The sequence below is a fragment of the Crocodylus siamensis genome, chromosome 3 (assembly GCF_052110815.1).
Source record: "Crocodylus siamensis isolate JL-2025a chromosome 3, ASM5211081v1, whole genome shotgun sequence".
NCBI lineage: Eukaryota > Metazoa > Chordata > Crocodylia > Crocodylidae > Crocodylus > Crocodylus siamensis.
In genome coordinates, this window is record NC_143397.1 from 44310297 (window position 1) to 44336974 (window position 26678).

The 26678-nt window shown below is 40.1% G+C and overlaps 1 protein-coding gene across 11 annotated transcripts in view; it reads right to left on the reverse strand.

The window, feature by feature from the left end:
* The window catches only part of MEF2C (myocyte enhancer factor 2C), a 171536-nt gene that overhangs the window by 144520 nt on the left and 338 nt on the right, over positions 1–26678 (reverse strand). For 9 of the 11 annotated variants that reach the window (XM_090038239.1, XM_090038235.1, XM_090038233.1 and 6 more), the window contains exon 2: positions 10320–10416. The gene's annotated coding sequence lies outside the window, so the exon portion shown is untranslated. Of the gene's footprint in view, positions 1–6006; positions 6459–7439; positions 7464–10319; positions 10417–26678 lie in introns of those variants that run through there. The other 2 variants (XM_090038230.1, XM_090038228.1) reach the window with 2 other exon arrangements.

A 26678-nucleotide genomic window follows, 5' to 3' on the forward strand; every position in this document is an offset into this window, starting at 1 on the left:
TTCATACTCCCATCCAGTGTTAAATAACTTAAGTGAAATGGCTTCTATAATTTCCCCTAGGACTTTATTCTGCAATCTAAATATGTTTCATACAGCAAGGCCCGTTTTGAACTTAATTTGAATTGCCCCCGAAATTCCTCCCCATGCTCCTTTCCACTTGTCTTTCAATTTACTTTTTCTTTTCAGAGAAAAAAAATGAGTGTAGCTAGCTCTAATGGAAGAATTCCATCTTTTTTGACTGAAGTGTAACAGGCTGGGATACTGTCCTATCTTGAATGTCTTAAGTGGCTGATTTCAATGTTCTAGCTCTTCAATTTAAAATATCCAAAACTGTAACGGATACATGAATGATGGCAGAATACAACACTAAGGACCACAGATTGCACTTGATCTAAAGCTAAACTGCAATTTATATCACTGGGAACTGTGTACATGAACATGATCTTAACTTTAATTATTAATATATATTTTATATGGAAGTATACATTTCATTTATATTCTCATTGTGAAAATTACTAATTTTTGCCAAGTTTTTTGGTTAATTGTGGATCTGTGAAAGTGAAAGGAGTCTCATTCTCCCCTTTTTATATTGATTTGTGACTTAAATAGTGACCCAGGATCTTACAAAATGTCCATTGCTTCTCCTTAAAGTGTTAGAATCACAGGTAATATTTCTCATATCAAAATTAAGTTATTCTTATACTTTACGGAAAGTCTTGTAATATTAAATTTTGCACAACTTCTCTACACTCTGGCTTCTTTGCTATTTTTAAGAGCTTGCACCTGACAGTTCAAATGCACAGTTGCAGCCCAATAAGTTATATTTCATTACACCAGTTTGGTGGAGTCACAAAACACTGCTGCTTTATAAATTTTTGAAAACCATACCTTCCCCTCCAAAACAAAACAGAACAAACAATTCTTCGAATGTTGCATGGGATATATCTAACAAAATTCAATGTTTATTCATCTATTCACAAGTTACATGGCTATATCAAAAAGACGGAAAATAAGGCTACATTTCAGTTTCTACCACGGTATACTCTATTTAAACACACTATTTTCAAATGTTCTAATCACCTACAGCTTGTATAGAAGCTATGAAGAGTAGCTGGTCCATACATCTGAAAATTAGCCTAATACAGTTATTCTGCTTACAGAGGTCCAAAACACAAAAGAAAAATTGCAGCGTGTGACAAAATTTGATAGGTATTTTATGCTGCTGTAGGGTTTTAAAATGAGATGTCATGTCTCATAGGAGTCTTTTTTTTTAATTTTATTTGGCTGTAAGGTACCCCTGGATATTTCAAACTCATCTGCTGCTACATATATTGCATAGTTTCAAGGCCTTAAATCGGAAAAGCCATTCTACCAGCTCTTTTTTATAAACCCAACCTAAGCTTCATGATAAATGCAAAAGTTGATGTAACATATGTAGAAAGTAAAGAGAAAGAAAAGTAAAAGGGAAAGAAAATGCAATGCATGTGTATTGTAAACTTTCCAAAATACACTTAGATAATGCTATGGTCAAAATAAAATTGTAAATGCATGCACTCTATCCACTGAGATGAAACATCTCATTTACAGGAATTTCTTGACTATAACAACACACAAAATTAAATACATAAATATTAATTTTATGTATCACATCACATGAAGGCAATGACAAGGCAATGTTTACATTTATGGGCGACTCATTAGTGTTTTATTGTACAAAACACTAGGAGGCATCAGTTGGGTAAAGAAGTTCATTTTAAAAAAGGGTAAGAAATTACCAAACTGTCATCTAGGAAGTTTGACACTTCCAAATGTTAGTATAGTATATATGTTTAACGTGCAATACCTGAACAATTATATTCACTTCACAAATTCGACTGTAGTAAAAAATAGCCAATATTTGATTTGCTAATTAATTTAACTGTACTATTATGTCTACAGATGCAACACAAAGTTCATTTGTATATTATATTTTAAAATATAATGCAATGTTCCTGAATTAAGATAATGTACTTTTTGCTCAGTGTTATAGATTTTTGCTAAAGAGTAGAATGCAGGTGCTTTATGTTGTAAACCCTCTTCTGCCTATACGCTCCTAGTAGGATAAATTATATGAATTTAGTATCGTCTCAGGCAGCTTCAAGAACTATCTAGATGCTGCGGAAGGATGTATCATCTAACCAAAGACCGATTTAAAAAATGCTTCAAACCTACACTACATTTTATGCCTATTAAAAACGTTGAATTAGAAGTGATTTTTAAAGTCACATGCAGTTGCTACAAGTGGATCATTTTTCTCATGTCAGATAAAGCCAATCATTTCAAAATTGAATTTTCTCTACTTCAAATTGTATTTAACAATGACTTAGCAACAGAGTTATAGTAGCCTTATATAATAATCAATTGAAATTGAAGTGTGCCTTGGCATGCTGCAACAATCAGCTTTTATCTCTGCCCGATCAAAATGACATGTGAACTGCCTAATCCTTCTTTTGTAAGGCACATAAGACTTTGTTGTCACTGTTGGTTTTGTGAATCGCCACTATAAGCTGGTTTGATTTCCTAAAGATGACAGATTCCGGTGAACAGCCAAGCTCTACTGCACTGCAGTCAATGTGAATGTGAGATTAAGGTACAGTACTGAAGACACTAGCTTTTAATCACCTGTCCACATGTAACATACTGACCATCAGCTCTCACAAGATTAGCTCAAATCTGTTGAGAGTAGTGAGGCAGCTATATTCATAAAATATAAAAAGTATGTATTTCAAATCTTTAAATGTTTCACTCATAACTTCAACTGTGTAGGGTGACCAGAGTTGTTCTGTCTCCAGTTTACTTTTGAAATAAGGTGCATCGGTATATAGTTAACCCTTTCAAACACTGTATAAATCTAATGTATTTAAATCTTGGTGATGAAGTGTTCCAGCCCCTTTCAATGTCATGTTTGCTTTTCCTTAATTTTATAGACCTGTCTCTAAATTGCCATAGAACCTAGACTGGAGATGTAGAAAATTCTCTTTCATGTAATATATTGGGATTGAAGATGTTTGAAATGCATCACACAAATAGTTAGGAATATCGCACCATAAATGTTGCAAAAGTGAGCATAATAGTTTTTTATTGTAGAACATGTCATATATTTTCACTTTCATGATCACTATACTCATAACATTAAAATTAATTATTTGAATTTTGGGCAAGTTATCATGTCATTCAGAGGCTATCTCTATGTCCAACAGGTAAAAAAATGGTGTCTATGAATCATAAAACACATGATTATTTCTTCAGGCATCTAACATGAGATCAAGACCTTTTGCTAAATGAGGTACAGAAATGTTCTTTAGTTTATTGTTAAGAGATGAATAGTCTAAACTATTTTACAGACCTGCAGAAAAACTAGCCTGTTACAAAAAAAAAAAAGAGTAAAAGAAAAAAGATCTAAACTGGCAAAAATTTAATTTGCAACTGCTACTCAGTTGTTAAACTTCTACGTAGTAATTTAACTATTTCTGCCCATTAAAGAAGGACACTAAAACACTCATTTCGAAAGCGCTGAAGAGTGGAGAGCTTGAAAAAGCTCTTCAGAGGTTAATTTCTGGTTATCCATAAGTTACTAAATTTTTTAACACACAAGGCAAAACTGTTTAGTTTATCGTCAGTTTTCTTTTTTGAAAATATACTTTATATATGCACAAATAAAGGGGCCTCATGAAGCAAGTATATTTGTAGCACCAAACACTAAAAAAAACATAAAGCTAAAAAAAAAATCCTCATACCACTATGACATGAAACAACTTACTAGTAAAAGTATTTATCTGATTGTCTTTAAGGTACTCCTAAATTAACAATCCAGATACTTTTAAAGATTGTATCTCATAGACTGTTCATCATTTATTCTAGCTAAAAGGATTATTTATAACTTGAATGGCCTTTTTCTTGGTTAAACAGGCTAGAGAGAAAAGCTAAGAGCACATTGGATAATAAGTTAAAACTGTACTCATCTATAAGGAAAGTTAAAAGACACATAACCTAAGAACCTGCTAGGCAAATATTTGAGTCAATAACTTCTTCTATGAGCCAGATCCTGCAAAATGATACCCACGTGAGTTGTCTATCCTCACGCAAGTAATCCTACTCTTGTCAACAAGACTTGTGTAAGGACTACTTGCACAAATGCCTTGTACGCTCAGGCCTTAGATTTGTCCTTCAGATACTGTCCACATGAAGTTTAACAAGAATATGTAAGTGTGTGAGATTTAAAAAACAAAACCAGATGTACTGTAGGGCTATGGCCACATGAAACTTAAGGCCAAACTCTGAAGTGCCTGCTTAGTCATATTTTCTAATGCCTTTGACTGAAGTTAAGAGAAAGCAGGGACCTTAGCATTCAGACCCAACATGAATTTCTTATTCAGTAGAAATAGGGAAAAAAATCATATGTGATATCACAATTACATGTTGATTAAAAGATGCTGTGAAAAGTAAGAAACACTGTGTGTTTTTTGTGTCAATACTATGCTCTTATCACTTAACAAAAATCATTTTTAAAAATGAGAAATTTCTGAAGTGGCCAATTGCACAAATGTTTTTACCAGAAATTAGTCTGTAATACAGAGGTTAAGACTGGTTCACAGGTGGTTATATTTCCATGCCCTGCCAAGCCTGTAGGGATTAGAGTTATTATACTCCATATAAACATCTTTACTCTATAACCACAATAGCCTGCAAAGGGCCAGCAAAAAAGAAACCTAGTCACATTTTTGTCTAACATAATTTATCCGCTGAGGATCTTTACAGCCTTTAAAAAAAACTATGAAATTAGAATATCTTCTAAAACAATCTCCGTTAAATTAATCATCAGATATATGCTATGAAAATGCATTTTGTATAGGGGAAATTCTCCACAGTTCATGAGTAAAAACAGGCAAAGTGCTTTTCTCTGCATAATTTTCATAAGTCTGAGTCCTACAGCATTTATCATGGTATTTTATTTTAAAAGACAGGTACTTGCCAATCATGACCATCATGTGCAAAGGACAAGAATAAAACACATCCTTTAGAAAAAGATAATTACAGGATCCTAATGTGATAGAAATCATTAAGACAAAGTTTTGGTTTGCCCCGTTATTTACCCTTTTTGTGAAATAGAAGTATTACTGCAATTTTATTGTTATATTTTTCAAGCTGACAGGCTGTCTATAAATCATATAGAAAGTATAAGTTATATAATGGACCAGTAGAGACTCTGAATGCCCTATTTACACTCAACTTTGCCTTAGACCTAAAGTAACTCTAACTGAAAGCAAAATAGCCAGTTTTCTACAGGTAATCAGTCTTACTGATTCCCTAACTGCAATTAGAAAAATATTGAGAAGTCTATGTAAAGATCAAAACTTACACCCAAACAGAAGGGTTCATTACAATGTAAGGAGCTTTTCCATCTCAAACTTAAGTGTGCATATGAGAAATGCACAAAGGTACACTCTTGCAAGTATACTTCATCCAAAACTGCAGGCAAAAAGTGAAAAGAGCACTGACATACACAGAATAAGTTTAGAAATGCTCTGCTCCTATGCTGAGCTGAAACTTTCTTCAGTGAACCGTTTGACGAACCTGGGTGCAAGTACTACAAGGGTCATAACATCTGGTTGAACTATTAAAACCAACAAGCTGCACACACTTCCGATTATTAAGCATACTAATGATGTGAACTAACTTCATGAAACTTTAAACACTCATGACACTGATACAGACAAATCTGTAGCAATCTGAATAACTAGGGATTGAACTATATTATTTCACTGAAAAGTTACTTTTAAGCCACCTGATCATGAAATCAAAAATTTAAAAATTATACAACCCAACCCTACTATACAACCCAACCTTACTCCCAGTCCCCATACTCTGATTGCAACCTTCTTCCAAATGCAGTAGGATGTGTATATGGGGCTCTTACACAATCCCCACTCTCACTGTATTGCCATTCTGAATTTCGCATGTACTTACATCACAAACATTTAGATGATCAGACTAGTCCTTGAGATATTTTCCTTTTTCAGGAAAAAGAAAAAAAAAATCCCTTTACTTCTTCCAGCCTTTAAATGTTCACCACCTGGTTCAACATGCAGCCTCCTTGTGAACCACACACACAACCTTCAAAGGCAATCCAATAGCAGCCAGAAGATGTCTGGTGCGTGTGCGTGTGTGTGTGTGGGGTGCATATGTGTGTGTGTGTGTGTGTGTGTGTATGTGCGTGCGCGCAGCGTGGAGGAGAAAGTGGCCGTGCTGTTGGCCGGATTAAAAGTAACCGGACTCGTCCTGAAAGCGTCCAGGAAGGAAGTGACAGAAGGCGAATGGGAAAAGAAGAGCAGCTCACAGCCTTTGTAACATCGCGGAGGTGGGGTGGGGGGTAGGGGGAGGAAGAGGCTAGAAAGGGATTCAAAACTACACGCCTGATGAGGTGTCCTTTTCTGCCTCCCTTCTCTTCTTCTCTCTGTCTCTTTCTCTCTCTCCCACAATCCCAAACGAATGCCTCTCTCCTCTCGCGCTGGAGAAATAATCAGTTTCACTCTTGCAAAAAGGGGGCGGGCTCAGATCCCGAAAGCGTTTTAATAAAACAAACACAGAGCAGCCGCCGCGGCAGCCGCTCCGCTCCTTGCCCCTCTCGTCTAAACTAGATTGATAAATTACTCCACTACACTACTTTAATTATGTATATGGTATGCAGAATAAATCACGGAACATCAGCACCTCAATCAAGCACTTTTTAAATGATAATTGCATCTTGGGTGAATCAATCTTTCCATTCCTGACATTTTGCTAATTTTAGTTTTACGGTGGGGGTAATGGCATATGCCACACGCAAACCTAATGACAATCCTTTATTATACAAAATTAAGAAAACACGGCGCGCTTGGCGCAGATTTCCCCTCCGCCTGGGGAGGTACAGTAGCGAGGGGGCACGGGATCATCGCAGAGACACACTCGGGCGGCTGAGGAACAAGCACAGCAAAGCCTGAACATCTCGGGATTGTTCTCGTGAAATAAGGCACGGCGGGCTGTGTCCTCCAGTGAGGCAGCCAGCCTGCACTGTCTGGATGCAAAGAGTTACCGGGGAGGGGGGCTACTACAGACCTGAAGTGCTGCCCCCCCAATATAGTCGTGACCCCCCCACCCCTCGTCCCGTCCCCAGCATCTGCTCCAGAGGGACCACGCAGAAGCCGGAGAGAGGGACCCAAATGAATCAGGGGATGTCGGCAGTGATCACAGGAGAAGCAACTGAAAGGGGCGCTGTGCAAATCTCTGCAGCTTCACAGTCATCATCCTCCTCTCAGTCACTAGAGGCTGCCAGGCCAACTTTTTAATCAGTTTGGAAACGTTTCCAACCCGTATCAGCAAAGCAGGCGCGTGTATTTTTAGTCCCCCGTGACATTTCCTACCCCATCTCTTTGCACCTTCATTGGCCGCTCTCTTCGGAGCTCGCAGTCTGTAAACCAACCCAAACTTCCCAAAGTCATTAGGCTTCCGGATCCAATTGCTGGTGACTTCACTTACCCGAGCTGTTTCAGCTGCACAGGAAGCAGGCACGGGGAGAGAAGGAAAACAATCGTGATGCTGAAGTTTGGGGGAATGCAAACAAACAGCCTCCCTTAGCAAATAAGGCTGCTGGTTAGATAAAACACTGTTTGCTTCATTGCACAGGTTGAAATCATAGCCTACTGTCTAAGATGCTCTCTCTTCAGACGTTTCCCCAGAAATGTGTAGTCTTCCCATGACTATAGAAGACAGAACCTGTTTTTTATATATATACAAGTTCACTTGCTTTTATAACCAAGACTGAAAAAGGTGTGCTGTATGCAAGGTGGAGTCCAAATTAAGCACATATAATAATTTGCGAGTAAAATTATATTTTGAGGATACTTGTTTTAACTTTTTATGTAGGTAGTCACAATACTTTTGAGTGTAGCAACACTGAAATAAACATGGAGGGCACATTATAAAATCAAAGCAGTGAATTAAAACAACAATCAGATAGATTTCAGTTTATTATACTGTCTTTTCAAGTATAAATGTCCCATAGGGCCTCTGACCTACTTCTAAAATTACAGTTCAGACAATTAATAAATATCTAAGTTAATTGTATAGTCTAGGGCAAGGATGCTCAAGCATGGCCAGAGCAAGCTGGAGTTTAAAGTACAACTCCTGGCTGGTGCCAACCTAGGTAGTTAGATGGAACTTAAACACCACCCCAGCATCAGGACTCCATTTGGATCTGAGTTAATCATAGTCCAGCACTGCTATCACCATCTTCACCAAATCACCACCAGCAACCTGCTGCGCGTAGAGGCCCCATCAGACAGATGTTGTTCAACCGGTAATTGGCATGTATGTTGGTAGTCTCAGCAGAGGCCACATCCTGACAAAACGTGGATGGCAAGCTTCCCTGTCATCCCTGGTGTTCTCACCAGGTTTAGAGTGAGCCCACTAGAGGCAGGCATGGGAAAGTTTGACTGGTCACCTATTTGGCACTTGTTCTATAAATAGGATTTTAGTCTCCCTGCTGTCAATATGGCACTCATCTTTCAAAACAGCAATACTATTAATAGTTCCTTTGCTTTTCTGTCTTTAAATGGAGTACAGTATGTAGGGACGTTTAGTTTCCAGAATCACACTTTTTCTGAGAATGGCTATAATTTCTTTTATTTTGTATCAGCTGAATGCACCTTACAGGCCCCGGATTAGTAGCCAAAGCAGCCTCTTTGGTTGGCAGGGCAAAGTTCTGGCACTACCTCAGTTCAACGGCAAGAAATCAGACAGCAGTTATCACAGTAAGGCAAATGTTTCACAACCTTACAACTACAGCAGCTTAATATGGCTGCTACATCTTCCACATTTTTAGGCTCTTATGGCCTAATCTTTAAATAGTTGTGACCTTCATATATTAGAGCATCTGTGCCAGGTTTATGTCAGAACACAATTCATCAAAGCCATGTAAAGGACACCTCCATCTTACACCAGGGTGCAACATTAGATTAGCAACTGATAGATCAAGGAATCGAGGATGAAGGGAATGTTTCCCTATCCATCCAAGGAAATAATGTAACATTATTTGAAATATATAGAATATATGGAATACTCTAAAACAATGGAAAAAAATTGTTCTGCTATCTGTAATGAGTACAGATATGCATTTCAAATAGCAAATAGTTTGTGGGTAAATCCTCTCTGGATTTCTTCCATGAAGGTCAGACCTGTGATTTCTATTGTAGACTGGTCATGCACAGGCCTGTTGACAACACAATTTTTTCCCTAACCCACCACCTGATACTAACTCCCAAGTCAAACAATAAAAGCACAACAGGAGGTGTGATCATTAGTAAATCAGGTCCCCAGAGCCTTATCAAAGACTGAAGTGCATCCAAGTGACTCTTTCCCTAAGGAGTGCAGTTATCTCAAGGTAAACTTAGCAAACATTCCCTTGAAGATGATTATCAAAGTCCACTGTTAATTTCCTGTGCAAGGTGAACTGTACAGAAAAGGAGCTGTCAGCTTACATCACTTAGTGCATTTAAACTGAGGAGTGCTAAGGTTGCTTGCTATGAAATGATCCACCTCCTTTACTTCTTAACTCTGGGGTGGCTCAGTTTCTATTTTCTGGTTAGAGTTCTGCCCCACCCCATTCCACCCCTTGCTCTTCTCAACCACATCCCTATCATCTTATATGAGCACTGCACTAAAACACTTCTTCCTATGTCTGTCTGCTTTTAAAGTTGGCCCACGCTGGGTGTAGCTCTTGAAGTGAGCTTTAAAAAATTATTTTAAAGTGAGCTGGGGCGGTTGCCACAGCAACCCACCCTGAGAAGAATCAAGGCTATAGATTAATCTACCCCAAAGATTATTCAACAGTACGGTATTTGTTCTCCACTCATTCAGAATATTCCCTCAATCCATATGCTTTTATAATTGAACATAATGTATAAATTCAGAAAATCTCAAAGATAATGACATATAGATTCCAGGAGCATAATTTAAATGTTTTATAAACCTTAGGAAAGAACTGAGATGTATATAATTTATTGGAAAATTATTTAATTGTAAAAGATATTTGCAAGGTAGGCACGGCTGACATAAAATGGCATGCCATTACTAAAATGGTGTTATATACATTAAGTGACAATTACAGAAAGCCTTTTGTCACTGACATACCTGTAAGCACATAATACAGCAGAGTTTGCTCTCAAGGCTTTGATTTAAGCCCCAAAAATGAAATAATAATTAGTACTTTATAATATTAAACACAATAAATATTAAACACTTACCACATACTCCTTCTTTATTCCCAAAATCATCTGCCTTCAATGCTTTACTTAGTCTGTTCCATGGTAGTTACGTCAGTTTACAATTCTTATTCGGCACCTTAGATTTTTAAAAGCAGAAATGTTGCATATTATTAAACTGCAGGCCTGCAGTAGTGAAGTGAATATGTTTAAAGGAATTTATGAAACAGCATCTACAAAACTTTATATGAATATAATTCTGTTCTTAAGTTTAGGGATTGTATCACTTGAAACAATAGACTATGTACTGCATATATGTATTAACCAGTTGTAATAAATTATATCTGAATCTTACAGTGGGTTTGCTGAACTCGGACTGCAATAATCTTCCAATTATTTAAAATATATATTTATGGTTGTGTTTGCTAAAAAAAATTATAGATCAATCATTTAAATAGATGACAATCACAATGATACCATTAATACTTAAATTAGAATCTAAGGCATGGTATATTAATGAACTTTTTTTTGTCTTTTAAGAATTCTTGTATGTGTGTAACAGCCATCCCAGAAAGTTTCCATCCAGGCCAACCTCAGCAAAAACTGACTGCAAACAGAACAATCTTCTTATTGAAATGTCTCTGCCTTGCTTGTGAAAATGGGGTCTCTAATCCCAATGCACTATTCAGCAGTGTAAAACAAATGGCCAGGATTACAGCTATAGACTCTGAATGGTTATTTTGCCTGCATCTCCTATGATAGTTTCCTGATAATATTTTGCCTTTTTATTAGGTTGCTGCTCCTTTTTGTTTTTTTTAAGATTCATGTTGAATTATTTTTATATTTGAAAATGGCTTGGGAATTCCTGCAGGGCCCAGTGTCTGAGATTTAGAGGAGGACTATTGCTCGTCAGAAGTAGGAAGCTAATGGACTTCAGTGGTTGAAAGTCAACCTCAGAGACCCAGGGGGATGGAGGTGGGCTCCACAAAATATCCTTCTCACAGGTAATTCACTCCTTTCTCCTGGGGGTGGGGGGTAGTGTGTGTATGTATGTATACTGATCCCTAATTTGGGAAGGCAGGGTGGTTTCCACAAAATATCCCTCATACACTCTTTTCTCCTGAGGGGGTGAGTGTGTGTGTGTACACATAGTACACTTTCTCCTGGGAGGGTTGTGTCTGTGTGTATGTATGTGTACATGTAGCACGCTCATTTCTCCTGGGGGGTGAGTGTGTGTGTGTGCATGCAACCTTAGCTTGGGTAGGCAGGGTGGGCTCCACAAAATATTCCTCTGGTAGCACACTCCTTTCTCTTGGGGGGAGGGAGAGTGAGTGTATGTGGTGTATGTGTGTACATACCACGCTCCTTTCTCCTGGGAGACGGGGGGGGGGTGTGTGTGCGCGCGCGCGCATGCGCATCTTAGTTTGCGTGGGCAGGGCGGGCTCCACAAAACATCCCTCTGATAGCGCACTCCTTCCTCCTGGTGGGGGTGGTGAGTGTATGTGGTGTGTGTGTGTATACACATAGCACACTTCTTTCTCGGGGGGTGGGGGGTGAGTGTATGCAGTGTGTGTGTGTACACATAGCACACTCCTTTCTCGGGAGGGGTGACTGTATGTGGTGTGTGTATACACATAGCACACTTCTTCCTCCTGGGGGGGGGAGTGTGTGGTGTGTGTGTACACATGGCACGCTCCTTTCCTCTGGAGGGGGTGAGACTGTGTGTGTCCCCCACCCTAGGCTGGGTAGGCAGGTTGGGCTCCACAAAACATCCCTCTCACACGTAGTCCGCTCAGCCCTCCCGAAAGGCGAGAGTCCTGTGTGCAGACTTGCCCCTAGCCCAGCCAGCTTCATTCCCGCCGGCAGGGAGCTGCGGCTTTGACAAGGCCCGGTGCCGAAGCCCCGCAGCTCGGGCCCTTCGGGGCACCCCGGGGTGCCGGCCTGCCCGCCGCTGCCGCAGTCCCAGGTGCCGACCCCGCTCGCCGGCCCGCACTGCGCGAGGGGTGCTGCCTGCAGGGCGGACTGCGCGCGCACAGGGACGGGCACTTGCGCGCGGGGCGGGGCGGGGCACGGCCCCGCTGCTGCCCGGAGCCGCCTGCCGCGCGTGCCGAGCCGCGTGCCGGGGCCGGGGGGCGCTTGTGGCCCGGCCTTGCGGGGCGCAGAGCCTGTGGGGCTCCCGCAAGAAGCAAAGCCGGCGCGGCGAGGGGAGGGTGCGGAGCGCAAAGAAACCCGGCTCCCTTGCTGGTGTGCGCGGAGGAGCCCGTGGGGGCGCAAGGACACGTGGCTGTCATCGCCGCGGAGCCCAGGTCGCTCCTCCCGGCAGCGACCGCGGCGCCAGCAGGGGCTGGTGGCGAAGGGCTGCAGCTGAGTCCGCTGCTGCTGCCGCGGCCAAACACTGGATGCATTTACGTGAGACATGCTCATGTGGGGCTTTTGGCCCGCTGATATGTCCTCCACAGGAGGTTTACATTGAGCAGATTCTTTTTGGTATTGGTTGGTAGAACTGGAGCGTGCTCCGTCCACTCCATGCATTGACCTGGTATTACAGTGCTTCCAGGACCGGTGCAAAAAAAAATAAAAATAAAAAAAGGCTCCTCAGGGCGGGGAAGGAGCCCGGCGGCCCGCGCCTGCCAGTCCCCTCACACCCTGGTAGTATCCGCCGCAGGATTATCGGCTAGGAGGTTTGGGAGGGAACTCAGGAGGTCTAGTCCCACCTTCTGCTCAAAGCAGGATCTAGATCATCCCAGCTAAGGCCTTGTCTGTTGTGGGTCTTTCAAACCCCCGAGGATGGAGAGGCCACCACTTCTTTGGGGAACCTGTTCCAGTGTTTTACTCCCCCCTCCTGAGAACATTCCGTCTGGTATCTAACCTCAACTTCCCTTGCTGCAGCTTGAGCCCATTGCTCCTTGTTCTACCATCTGCCACCACTGAGAACAGTCCAGCTCCATCCTTTTTCAAACTCCACTTCAGGTAGCTGATGGCTGCTATTAAATCCCCCCTCAGTCTTCTCTTCTGCTGCTGAAGGCAGAGAGAGACCCCGGCCTGTCCCCTGTGTGCACAGCAGCATGCAAGAGAAAGAGAGCCTGGGTTAAAAGTGCTCACACACTTTAAACACCGATTATGGAGGTGGTGGGGTGCATTCAGCCTCAGATCAGGGTCTTGAGTCTTTGTGGCATTGTATTCACATTACTGTTTAATATACCCCCTCTCCCCACCCAGTAAATGTCCTGTGATACCCCCCATGCCTGTGGTAACTGGGTTCAGGAGTTGCTCAACATTTGCATTAGACACTGTTGCTTTCAGGAGTCCATTGTAATCAGCCCTGCAAATTCACTGCCACCCAGGTTTTTAAAACAAAGTCAACAGTCTGCTGAAGCTCTAAAAAGTTATCTGGAAACAGATAACTAGTTATCTTTTTAGATAACTTATTAGATAAGTTATCTAAAAAGAAACAGCTCAAGGAGACTAGGTGATGGCAGGACATCCTAATACAGGATGCAGTGTCTTAAGGCAGTGCTTCCCAAACTTTTCCTCAGCATGGCCCCATTTCCTTAACATGGCCCCTCATGCCCAACCCAGAGCCCCCCACCCCCGCAACCCCATCCAGTGTAGTTGCGACCCCATTTGGGGTTGCCACCCACAATTTGGGAACTGTGGCCTTCAGGTATTGTTACACCTTATGCTGTGAGGTTACACCTTACGCTCACGATGTTGATCAGCTTAATGCTAGCTTGGTGTTTGGAGCAGTCACACCTTCAATTTTAGCAGCCTATCTGTGAGAAGTGGCCACATCTTAATGGAATGGGATCAAGAGGTAATCCTGCTGTGGAGTGGCGTAACTTTAAGCCACATAATGAGTCCCTTAAGCCACTTTAAGGTGTTAATGTGTGGACAATCCAGGCGTTAAGAGCTATAGGAGCTGTCCAGAATTACCACGTTAACAAAGCCCTTACAGTCTGGAAGTCACCATCAACCTTAACTCTGCTCCATACTTGATTAGTGTGAACTAACCCCCTGGGTTAGATAATCTGGTTCCCCTGAAAAGCCTGTCAGAGGTTTTGTATTTTTGTTGACCTGTCACACATGTGGAACAAATAAAGGCATGAATCTAAGTTATAACACTCTGACTACAGATGGAGTAGAGTGAATAGGTTTGCAGTGCACAACTTTACCTATTAAGAGCCATGTCTTAAATCACCTGGAGAGAAAAAAAAATAGACATATTGCTGTCTGGCTGGCATGTGGGATGATAGGCAGTCACAAATATTTGAGGAATATATTTCTATTTTGTGATAAGAACATGTATATTGTTAACGGGGGAGGGAATGGTAAAGTTGAACTGAAGCTAATGCGTAAACTGATTGTATTGGGAGTATATAACTATGGGAGAATGTGTTGTGAAAAAGTAACTCGATTGTTAGTAGCAAGATGGTCCAACTGGTGGTCCGTGGGCTAATTGCAGGCCCCAAAGGGTTAGCATAGCCATGGGCTCTTGCTTGGCTGCTACTTCCCAGCCCTGCCGTTTCTCTTGCTATGGCAGCCAGGTTCTATAAGCTCCCCCTGCTGCAGTCTCTACTGCCTGCCTCTGCTCTTGAGGGCTGGGTGATACCATGGAAGGGGTCAGGGCGTGGAAGAGTGCTGGGAAGGGAAGGAACTGGGCTGCCCATGTTGTGCTCATAGGGATGGGGAAGCATGCTGGGATGGCTAGGTGGCAGGAGAGAGTCCAGGTGGCTGCCCAAGTTGTTCTTGGGACTGCAGCTTGTGTCTGATGTGGCTCCCAGACTGTGGCCAGCGCCACAAGTGGCCACCGGGTACCCAAAAGTTAGACAGCCCTGGTATACAGTGTACTGGAGTACATAGCTCACATGAACCTGTGTGTCAAGATATAGTGAGTGAGTGTTTGAGGCATATGGGATAGAAGGAGAACACAGAGTTATCATTATTTATTCCTTATCCCTTGTCTTACGTTATTAATACAAGGTGTATTTTTGCTATTCCCTTGTTTTTGTTTTAAGGGGTTTGCAACAACAAACTGATTAACTGTAGACAGCAAAACAATGAAATAACTACACACAATGCTTGCAACTGCACAGAATTTATAAGTTAAAATAATGTTTTGTTAATTTCTTTCATTCCTGTTAATCTTAGCTGTTGAATTGTTCCAACAGAAAAAAATCAGAAATGTGACTTTCAAGGGGATATATTTTCTTTGAATATTTTCTTAATATTATTTTTATCTGGGAATTTCCTTAAGGGTTTCATTTTAACTAGTGATTTGTGAAAACATTTTGGAGATAAATATTCTCTTTTGACAAGAGACTAGATTTGATAAAAATTGTCATAAAATGTAAACCCAGTATTTCTTCTTTGTGATACACAATGTATCATTAAAATCAAGTACCTTAAGCTCTAACACTTGGGCTAGTTCAAACACCTAAGTTACAAACGCTAGCAGAGAAATTAGACAGGAGTCTATAACCTATTGTGCTATTTGGATCTTTACCTTCTTATAGAAGAAATGTTAGGAAAATTTGTGTCTAAAGCACCAATTCAACAAGTTACTTGAGCGCATAACTGACTTAAATGTGCGTATATTCCGTAGGCATATATTCAAATATCCTGCTGAATAAGTTAGCATTTGTAAATGCTGTAGAATTACCTGGTTTTCAAAGCCTTCTCTGGGGCCTTCTGATGCAATCCAAAGCCCACAAAAGTCAGTTGGAACCTTTATGTTGATTCTGATATATTCTGGATGAGGCCTTAAAATGATAGTTTGGATTTCTGTTGTACCTTTCTCAAAGATCATCCAGATCCTATTTTCCAAATCAAACATATTATATGAGCAATGGGCCCCTATCTACTATTCCAAATCCTTTCTTTTGATACCCATGCCTCAGTATTTGTAAGGCGTATAGTATCTATTTGAACAAAGGGAATAACAGGTGAAGGAACTGGATTGGGGTAAAACTAAGATAGAATTTAACCTACAATTACTAAATGTGTATACCTATATGCTATATTCCATGGATAGAAATCTGTACACAGTTCTTAAACCTTTGGCTTTGATCAAAAATATGTATGGCAAATTTTTGTTCGAGACTTATAACCCAGACAGTCTCTATGGCTCATTTCAAATTTTTGCTAAGAATCAACTCTGATGTAAGTATATGAGATTTCAAGTTCAATGAATTTTTTTCCTTGCCAAGGATAAGAAAATTGATTAAAATTGGGGTTAAAACCAGCAATTTAGGATAAATGTTGGCCCGTTTTAATAAGGTCTTATGTCAGCAGTACATTTTTAAAATAATTTTCGAAATGGTATGTTTTGTTTGTTCTTCAATTAATGTTCATCAGGCTAATTATTATTGTGGATCCATATGACTTAACAAGTTTGATTTTTTAAAACAAGCAGTTTGGTAGGGAATTAATTCTATGATACACTTTAATCTGTCTGTCACTTTTTGGAGTGCTAAAACCCTCCCAGCTTAGTAAACAGCCATTACCCAAGACAAAACATAAATCTTACTATGAAATAATAAGAATTTAAATAAAGTATGAGTACAAAATCCCTATAATTTCAGTTTCTTAAATACTACATTTTTATAAGTAGTTTTTAAAAAAAACAACCTGGTGATAGAGATTATGTAAACAATTTGTTTTATATTGCCAAGTAATGAGGTAGGAAATTCAAACCTAATCTGGCATGCTCCTCTTAATTTGTATTAGTGCATTCTTCTTTTTTAACTAGCAAAAGGAACTAGCCCTGATTGTCATTTGTAATCTGACTCCTGTATGGCTCCTAGGGATGGAAAACTTTTTGCTAAGTTTTGGAAAGCATGCCACTGGACCTTATGCCTATTTCTTCTCTTCACCAGTTAAGAAGGCATGTAGAAGATGAGTGTTTGGCATGGGCACAAAATGAGAGGTGACATGACTGTTGTTGTTTGCTCTCTGTGGGTACACCTACACGAGACGCTAATGTCGCAGTAGAATAATTCTATTGTGCATTACTGCAGCTGGCAAAAGCTGTGCTAATACGCCATAGGATTAATCTGTGCATTAGCATCACATAAAAACCACTGACCTGCACTAATGCATAGTAGCACCGATTATGGTGCATTAAGTTAGTACTTGCATTAATGAATGTGTAGAGATGCCCTGTGGCTCATAAAAATAGAGCATAAATTAGAGAAGCTCTGAGTCTGCTTTATGTTATACAGGAGGTCAAACAGTCCTCTGCCTACCTCAGAATACAGGAAGTACCAAGGTGGCTTGAAATCTCTTTGACAAGTGTCAGTTTTATCAATTCACTTGCATGTTAGTCATATAAGATGATACTGTAAGGAAGCAGACCTAGGTAGTTAGAAAATGCCTAATGAAGCATTCTGCTTTGCTACAAGTTAGATTAACCTCTACGACTACTGTAGACAATGAGATTCATGAAGATTGTGAGGCCAATAGGTCGTTCGGGATAATTGTTAGCCATAACTTAAAAAGAATTCAAGCTAGAAGTTAGAAACAAAACTTTGGTCAACTTATTCTTCCATTTTTGAAGGTCACCATGCTCCTGGATATCCAGGGGTCAAAAAAACCTGCAGGAAAAAAGAAGAGCAGCACATGCACGGCCGCACATGCCTCACTATGGACAGTAGGCTACACAGTGGCTAAGTATGTACATGGCTATTATGAACATGCATACCTGACAGTAACCCTGGGAAAAGTGGGGAGGAAACCCTGACCATAATATAGCTCCAGTTGGTAGATGATGAAGGCATTTGTCTAGCAAACACAAGACTCTGTTTACAGGTTCTACTCTCCTGTGTGTTATCCATGTCTCTGGCAGGTATGCATTATTCAGACCCCTCTTCCACAACTTTTGAAGCTTAGCCTTTGCCCCTTGCTTTTAGTAGTCATTGGATAAGAGCAGTGGGGGAGTTTGTTTCCTATTGGGAGCAAGTGTCCAGGCTAGGACCCACAGTATTTTCATCTAGGGAAGAAGCCATCTCACTGAACCACACACCTTTAAGCTTTGTCTCATCCTCCTGCCCTCAAATAGATTCCCATCTTGGCTTCTCAGGGGAACAGTTTTAAGAACAAGCATACCCAGCACCTAATCTGTAGCTCTGGAGTTAGGGCACTTTCCTGGGAAGCTGCAGGTTCAAATCCTTTTCTGGGGGACTGGAACGTTGCTTTCTGGGCAAAATGCCTTAACCAGTCCAGGTGTCTGGGCAAAAGCTGGAGATCCCCTTTGCTCTTTGTTACAGATTTTTGGCAGCGTACCTTTTCATAACTTACATGTTCAAAATGGGTACATGTAGGTAGGCACATACGTGACCAACTAGGGTACAGGCTACTTCTTAGGGCCAGTCTATTTGTGTATACCTACACATCCACAGGGCAGGGATGGCTGCATGTGAGTTCCAGAATTGCTACCTGCATGTAAGTTCTGGAAAACACCACTTACATGGCTAGAAAACTACCACTTAGGTGTGCAGAGGGAAATAGAAATTTCCCCTTGATGTTTTGCTTTGTAAGTGAAGAAACTGTCAAAACAGTTTTCAATTCCTGTTTTCTTTCTTTTGTATAAATCTTTTAAATATAAAAGGAAACTTTCTGAATTATCTGGTCTGCCACAACATAATTCTGTCCATAATTAACCCATTTTGAAAAAATTACTTGTTCCACAACATCAACAGAAAGCAAGTTAATAATATTGTCTAACTTCTGTCTCTATTTTAGTCATGTTTATTGAAGAGAAACCCATCCTCATAAAACAAAGATGTGTACATTCCCAAACTGAGTAACTAGATCAGGGGTGGGGGGTGAACAACATTTTTGGCAGGCCACAAATGAGCCCCACACACTCTGAGTGCCATTCCAGTCCCAACTTGATCTGCTACTCTGCTTTCTGCTCCCTGTCCTGTGCTACCTGCCTGATCTGATCCTCTGCTTTCTGCTTCTTGCCCTATATGCCACTGTGTTGCTTATCCCCTCCCCTGTCTGTTGCATGCCACACACACAGGCTGCTCATATCATATGACTCACCCTTTAACCAGATGATTATTGGTGGAATACTTTCTCCTCTGCCTCTCCCTTTTAGTCATGCACACTTCTTGTGTCTCATCTTGAGACTCTGTGGGGCAGTTCTCATGGCTTGCCTGTCTTCTGTGGAACATCTAGTATGTTTTAGGCACTATAAAGTAATTATAATCACAGAGGCACGGATTTCTTAGGGTGGTATCTTTTATTGGACCAGCTGCATAGAAAACTGCATAGACTAACTTAAGCTTGAGTTTTGATTAAATTTTAGACAGCCCTATAGATTGCCTTTCCCTGCACTAAGCAATGGCTCCCTCTTTTAATACTTTCAAGAGGCTGAGGATTACAAGAGCAGTGACATACTAGCTCCCTTGTCCTTCAATATCGTTGGGAAACAGTAGATGCAGACAGAAATGGCATTTGCTGTGTGATCGGCCCCTTGAAATTGCTTTAAAGCCATGCCCAGACAGAAGAACATGGCTGCAGCACCCTTCCGTTGGCTGATAAATGACCCCTCATTGTATGAGGGTTCAAATGAAGCTGCTCCTGAAGGGAGCAACTTTGTTAATTTCTGTCTGCTCTGCTGCAACAGCAGCCCGGCTCCAGCTGCTGTCTCTGGATGGGAGGGGGAGGAGGCGGGGGAGGGAGGTCTCTTCTGGGGTTTTCTCAGCCCTGCTGAAGTTGGGGGGGGGGTGGACTGGAGCCCCTCACCTTGGAGGGGGGGGGCTCCAGTCTACCTGCCCCCCACCACTCCAGTGGTCTGAGAAAACCCAAGAATGACCGGCCTCCCCTGCTTTCTCCTTCTCCCATCCAGAGATAACAGCAGAGCTGGGAAGGGCAGAGGGGGGCATGAATCACTGTGAGTTAGACCCAAGAGCTGCACTTCTGTCTGTGTGATGAGCTGATCTTTTTGTCTATAAGAAAAGTGGGTATGGAAGAACAGTGACTAAGAGTGCAGATAGAAGTGCAACTCCCCACTGTAACTCTGAATGTTTTGCAGGAAGTGTTCTGAATTACAAGGATCCCCGAACCAAACAGAAGTTCACTGTTGATTCCAGGGGGAAGGGGAGTCTAGATGTTGGCTGCAAGCCTGCAGCTGGTTTCCCCTAACAACAGTCTCACCTCCCTTCCAGCCAGTCCCTGGTTTCAGAATGGGAGGGGGGACAGGGAGCAGAGGGAGCTCATTCTAGGTGATGCTGGAGGAACGGGGGGTGGGGAGCTCCAATCTACCTGCCCCACCCTCAGGTGGGGGCTGAAAAGACCCAGATCAAACTCCTTCTGCTCTCTTTCCCCACTCCTATTCTGAAAACAGCTCAGAGGCTGGGAGGCAGTGAGGGTTGCCAACCCTCCTGGATTGGCTGGGAGTCTACTGGAATCAGCATCAATCTCCCGGTGACTACTAAAGCAATCCAAGAGATTTTAATAGGATATTTTAAGAAAATGAAATTAATGACATTACGTCATGTTGGGGGGAAAAAATTTCCTGGACTAGCTTCAGTCAGAGTTGGCAACCCTAGAAGCAGTGCAGACACAGGTTACAGAAGACGCTATGTTTTGAAATGTTTTCATTTGAACCCTCATGCTATAGACTGCTTTTTGTGGCCAGATTGGGTAGAAATTGTCTCTTTTGTCTGAGCCCTAAAGTTAGAGGAAATCCTGTGACTTGTTTCCTGTGACTGGCTAGGAAGGATTTCTCTGGTGATGGGTATTAGCAAGGTGAAGTTGGCTAACAGGGTCAAATGACTGTGAATGAAATAGGTAGAAGGGTTTTGACTCACTAAGCAGATTTGTGAGGAGTATTGCTGGGTTTTAGTGAAGAAACAGTTGTCTTAGTTGCATAGGCATGGGCTTGGTAGCTTTTCTGTGGCAACCATATCAAAGGTGAACAGGCCAATAGGGGATAAAAAAAGCTGCCAGTTTCAATAACAACTACGTGTGTATTTGGATCATAGGTCTGGCCCTAAAATGTTACCAAAATACAGGGGGTCTTTATAACAGAGAATAGATGTTGGGCATACTCCCATCGTCCTTATGAAAGAATTCTGTTGAATTTAATGTGTTTTGTCTTGAGTAAAGACTGCCCATTCACAGGCAATACCACTGATACTTTTCTAAAGCAGTGATTCTCAACCTTTTTCGATTCATGGCACTCTTCTGTACCTTTATCGTATCTGGTATTACCTTAGTTGAGGACCTCTGTTGTGCACTTCAGCAGTTTAAGCCAAGTGGGAATGCCCTGCAAACCTCAAGCACGGTCAGACCAGGAATGACTGCAGCAAGAGGACTCATTCCTGGTTGTATTAGGGTGCTCTGATAAACCTAAAGTGGTCAAGAACACACAGCCTGCCACAGCCCTTCCTGGTCCAGCCTTGCATGCTGCTTGTGGAAACAGAGGGATGCAGGGAAGCATACAGATTCAGACTGGGAAAGGCTGTGGTAGACTTAGTGCACTCCCTTTCCCAGTCTGGCCCCACATGGCACAGAGGGCAATTTCACTCAGTTGTAGCAGCAGCAATGTCACCCCAGTTGAGAATCACTGTTCTAATGCTTCAGGTGCCTCCAGAAGAGTAGAATTATCTCATGAGCTGCAGGTTAATATATCTTAATAGTAAAGCCTTTTCCTATTGTTTCTGATTTCTACCTAGAATAAGAGTATTTCTGCTGCATCGTAGTTGTTTTTAAGATCTAGTGTGGATCTCCATTTTACTGGACTGAGGTTGTAATGTAGGCAGAGTTTTTTTGGCAGTCTCAGAGTGGGTGTGGAGAAAAAAACAGTTTATGCAGTGGTCCAGAGGTCTAGGTGGTATTGCTTCATACTGATTTGTTGAGACAAGACATTTTTTAGGAGTACCTCTGTGAATGCTAATGATTTGAATTTGGAATACGACTGGAGCAAGGGCTGTATGTGGTTGTAAATACAGAGTATTAGTGTCCTGGCACTTCTTGATAGCCAAGCAGAAAGAATGAATAGTGAAGACATAATTAAACTATATGGTAATATCTTCATGTACTTTCACGTTTTTTTCCTCTTCAGCAGTAAAGACGTAAAGAGTCACATGGCAAGAATTAGTGAGGGAAAGAATTGAGGTTTTTTAAGAGAACAAAGCATGGGCGACTGGTGCTACCTGAGTCAGGGAGGGCATGTGCCCCCCAGCAACCAGTCAGTGAACAATCAGCAACTGGGATGGGGGGGACCCCTGCTGCCAATCTCACTGATGGGGGGTTGGGTGGGGCGCAGTGACGTACCAGTGGCATTTCACCTGGGACCCCCACTCCTCAGCCGGTGCTTACGAGGCGGGGCACTAGAGTTCCTGCCTGGCCCCCCCTGTCTGTTGCCTAAGTGAGCAGCACGGCCTATCAGGGGGTGCACCAGTGCTCTCAGGGGGTGCACATGGACCCCCATGTACCCCCTACATGTCACCACTGGAACAAAGATTTGTAAAGGTTTGATTTGGACTCACTTTTTATCAGCTGTTAGTCATCTTGGCTGAATTTTAATTTTCAGTTTAACAGATGTTGCTTTATTCCAGTATATGATATACTAACAATAAACTTACTAGATTCAGCTTCAGATATCAACCTTATAATATGGACACCTTGTATATATAAAAATAAAGATTATATAGTATGTAATGACTATTTAATCTATTCTGTAAAGTAACAGTGAAGTTATTGTAAAGATTTTAGCTCTATTATAGTGGACTGCAAGAGAACCATATCATCTCTTTTAAATATATGCAGTTGTATTTCTTTCCAAACTGTATATGTGAGGTCTCATTAGGATCTATTGCTCTTATACTTAAACACTGTATTTTTTAGAAGATGTTTTGTCTTAAATGGAATTTCCAATATTTGCCTTGTCATGCTATCTGCTTCTCAACAAATGAAACTTGAGCTATCATGGATTAAATTCCAAAATATTTATTCAGGAATAGATCTAATGAACAACACAAATGCTGTTTTTTCTGATTAGGGCAGGGAGGGACAATTTGAAAATGTGTATCCAGGGGCCCTAGTAAACCAAACTCTTTAGTAACTGCCTTTGTGATAGGTTCATAGAGGAACATTATGGCAGGCAAAGGAGTTATGGGTAAAGTTAGTGGGTTTTTGTACATGTGGATCAACTGGTTACAGCCCAGTGCATTTTTGATGGGGTTGATCATGGTTGCATTGTGGTCTTTAGCCACTATTATAGTCTTATGAATAGAAAAGTGAGGCTTAATAGGGGCTCCATTTACTGTCAGCAGGCTGGCAGGCAGGAGAATTCCATTCTCCACCCCTCCCAAACATCCATGAAGTGCTTTTGCTTCAGCTTTGAGTAGAGGGACAATTTACCTCAGTAAATCCAGAATCTAGTATTTTCCTTGTCCTATTATTTGCTTCTCAACAAATGCATCTTGAATTGATCATGGATTAAATTCTGAAGTATTTATTCAAGAGAAGACCCAAGAAATAAAACAATGCTGATTTTCTGTTTAGTACTGCAAGAGCCAGGTTTGAAAAGCCCATCTGGAAGTTACCAATTTCTTCTAAACTCAGTGAGAATTTTGAATAAGAAAAGACAGGAGAAATGGGTTATGTGGAAAATATTTGTATATCCCCTTTGGGAGATAAGAAGTTACATTTTCACAATACAAAGGAAAACATTTGTAAACTCCTTTTTCAGATGGATAGTTGAACTTTGCAAGAGTTAGCCATTCATCAAAATTATTCATTAGATAAAAGATTAGCTACTAAATATAGTTCTTTTCTCATTCATAACAGTTTTAAACCAATGTATCTCCATTTACTTCAGTGGATTCTTGATTTATACCAGTGTAACCAAGAAGATAACAGGACACAAGATATTTGAAATGACCATACAGCTCTGATTTGAAAAATGCTGAATTAACTTTTGGATAACATGTTATATCGCCACTGTACAGTAATTTTGGCCAGAGCTTTGTGGTTAAAACCCATTTACATCTACTGTGGCATAACTAATAGAGATGTCTTTCTGATACTACAATTTTGAATTTATTGGAAAAGACGAATATGGTGTTAAAAGCTGAACTAGTTTATATCTGCAGATTTTTAAAAGTTATAGAGTACTCAGCAATGTTTTACAAAACGTATAACCAATCTGTGCAAGGTGAATATGCTTCCTAGTTACTAGGAAATACTGGTAGCTGGGACACTAATAAATGCATATACTTACATTTTAGGGCCTGATTCTGTTCTGGTCAAAGACAATACAGTACTAAAACTGTTGACTTTATAGACAGAAATTTTATTACCCAATATTTAATCATTAAGTCACATTTACTGGAATTTTTCAGGCTTCCATTTAATATTTTAACTGTATGTAAATCTGAAATTCAGGAAAATAACAATCAGAAAGGCTAACAAAAGATAATTAACTATTCTACATTTGATTGTATGAATTGTATCTAATGCAAGATCTCTGCATTGATTTGTGCAAAGTTTAATCAACATTCTAAAAAACAAATCTTTCTGCACTGAAGTTATTTTTAACAAAATAGATTACTTAAAAGAATTTTGGAAATAAATTGAGGCACTGACCAACTTTATTGAGAGTCTAATAAAATTATCTAGGACTTAATAGCTGTTACTAAGGCCCTAGAATCAATATAATGAAATGCTGAGAAAGCAATAGGCTATTAAAATAATGGTTCTAAACCAAAGGTTATGTACTGCACTTGATTAATATAATATGCACATTATCTCTAGTTTACTCTAGGGATTACATTTACCTTTTCTATTTACCTTTTTATAATTTAACAATGCTTAGATTTTATGGATGAACTAGGGGGTTTGATACTCAGATTTTTGCATAATAAAATGTATATGAAGTAGCAATGTTTTATAGATTTATAGTTATTTCATAATAAACCTCAATGCTTTGGTATTCATCTCAAATATTTTGGGGTATTTTTTGTTTGGTTTTCACATAAGTTATTTCATCTCAGCTAAATGGAAAAAATATGGTTTTACTTTTTAAAATAAGTATTTTAATTCATAGTCCCTTGTGTCCATCTAACAAACCACAGAATATTCCTGTATAATGCAACACTATGGTTTTCATGCAGCATGTTTCATAAAGGTAGATCAGCTTTGCTGTTCTCTAAATGTGTTCTAAATGAACAAAATAATGATTAAGGGACTTGTTCAGCTCCAATGAAATAAAAATTCCCACCAACATTGAGGGTCCACGATGATCAGGTTGTGTATCTGATGGAATTCATTAATGAGGGCTATACAAAACTCCTTAAAGATTATTGCTTGATGTCAGCTTCAGATGCTATCTCCCCTCCCCTCCCACCAGTAAATCATCGATATTTTCACGTTTGAGTAATTTCCATTGTATCATTTATATCATTTTTTAAAATCAACGTATATGCCTTTTCTTTCCTACTTTGCTGTCTTTTATGTGCATATTCCTTGTGAATATGGAATCTGGTTATGAAAACAGTTTAATATATTCACAGCATATAATCTTTATCTTCAAGATTTCTGGGTTTTTTGTTTAAATACGTATTTTCAATTTAATACAAGTGTAAGAAATGCAAGAAAATTTAAAAAAGTAAAAAGCTGAGTTCTTGAATTGGATATTTGTAATAAAACTTTTTGTTCCAAAAATATATTTTAACATTTGGTCTCATGTGCCATATTTTCACATTAATTTAAATCTTATTGTCTTGGAAGAAAATGCCCTGTCTCTTCCTCCAGCTTTCCAGCATGTGTGCGCGCGCACACACACACGCACACACACACACACGTATGACTATGCATACACATGGTCTATTTGTGGTATTACAAAATCTAAAAATTGTGTAAACTCACTGTAACTTTATAAAGCTCTGTACAAAGAAAGTACTCTCTAATACTCTTTGTTTCTTGGACTGACTTCTTACAATGGTGAAATAAACAACTGTCTCATGGTTATTCATTGGTTTTCAGCTTGCTTTTGAAAGGTTTTTAAGATTTAGTTTTCATATAGACTTTGTTTCATACTGAAAAGTTAATGAGTCATGGAATTCAGACTGTTTCCAAAGCAAATGAATATCAGAGACAGCTACTTGTCCAGAGATACTTCTACAAACTAAAAATATGCTTTCTTTAGTTGCATAAAATTAATGGAGTAATGATTTTTTAAAAATGAAGTTAGCAACAAGAGTTAGAATACCTGTGTCTACTGACATCTAATATACCTAAGTAGTTCTACTGTATGTACTTCTAATATCATTCTCATTCAAATTTCCAAGAAGGAGTTTACAAGAAACTTGACTAAAATTATTCTTTCATATCCAAGGAACTTTTTCTTGGGCAGAGAAATTAAAATCAAATATCATATCAAATACA